This window comes from Octopus bimaculoides, chromosome 12 (assembly GCF_001194135.2).
Source record: "Octopus bimaculoides isolate UCB-OBI-ISO-001 chromosome 12, ASM119413v2, whole genome shotgun sequence".
NCBI classification, from domain to species: Eukaryota; Metazoa; Mollusca; class Cephalopoda; order Octopoda; family Octopodidae; genus Octopus; species Octopus bimaculoides.
Genome location: NC_068992.1, coordinates 46,183,758 through 46,184,899, shown reverse-complemented (window position 1 = coordinate 46,184,899; position 1,142 = coordinate 46,183,758). Strand labels below are relative to the sequence as shown.

The 1,142-nt window shown below is 33.4% G+C and overlaps 1 long non-coding RNA gene across 1 annotated transcript in view; it reads right to left on the bottom strand.

The window, feature by feature from the left end:
• The window catches only part of LOC106874843 (uncharacterized), a 13,878-nt gene that overhangs the window by 9,013 nt on the left and 3,723 nt on the right, over nucleotides 1-1,142 (bottom strand). The window lies entirely within an intron of this gene.

Genomic DNA, 1,142 nt, shown 5'->3' with positions numbered 1-1,142 from the left:
ATATATATATATATATATATATATATATATATATATACACATAGAATATATTCATGAGATATTCATAAACTGCAATCTGATCTATTCTACATTAGCTACATCCTGTGCTATCCTCCTTGACTACAAGTGACTGTCACCATACATCCAGTTTATATTTGTCACTAATACTTACTTGTAAGAGGGTATGGAATGAGAGAGGTATGTTGTAGTAGATGGAATAATTACAAGAATTACTGAAGTTAATCTATGAAAGTTGTTGAACAAAAGATATTGGCTCTTTCCTGAAATTTGGAATACACTGAGCAAATGGGCATTGTATCCTGATGCTATTCCAAACACATTTGTTTGGCTTTATAGCTGATTTCATTACAAATCTCATCATTTCGGTTAAGAATACCATTTCTAAAGGATGAATTGCTCGTATATCTTTCTAATACCTCGTAACAGTCTACAATAAATTGGCTCAAGAGGATTGTAGCAACAGACGGTGCCAATATTACAGTATTTCTAACTTAATACATGTCGGCAATGATCACCATTGGACTGCCAGCCAAAAACCCAATTAATAGATAATGTGATTTGGTGGGTGGGTGGTTTGGCGTATGGTTGGGGGATACAGATAGAAGATGTTTGTCATAATCCATTGAGGAGAAGAAAGGTGAAAGATAGAAAGCGATAGGTATAATTAGAGAAGAATCTAGCTAATAATTAAGTCAGAGAAAACAATAAGCAATTCCTTTGTTACTGTTGAAATGTGTGGAATTATCGTTATTCTTTGACTTGGCAAATTCAGTGTCTTCTCCGTGAAATAGAAAGAGAAAGGAAGAACAAAGAGCAAAGCATGAAAAGATCAATTAAGAGAAGCTGTTTGAAATGAAAGAGATTAAAAGTTATGGATAAGTTTGCTGTAATTCCAGCAAATGTTTTCATATCAGTTGTCAACTAATTAGTCAGAGTGTGTGTAGGTGGAGGGGAGGGGCTGTTCAACTTACAAGATTTATGACACGTGTTGATGTATCACAGACATAATCAGACATCTTTATTTTAATGTCTGAACAATTTGATGACTTATGATGTGTGTGTGTGTGTGTAAAAATATGTTTGTGTGTGTGTTGATGTGTGTGTAAATATATATATATATA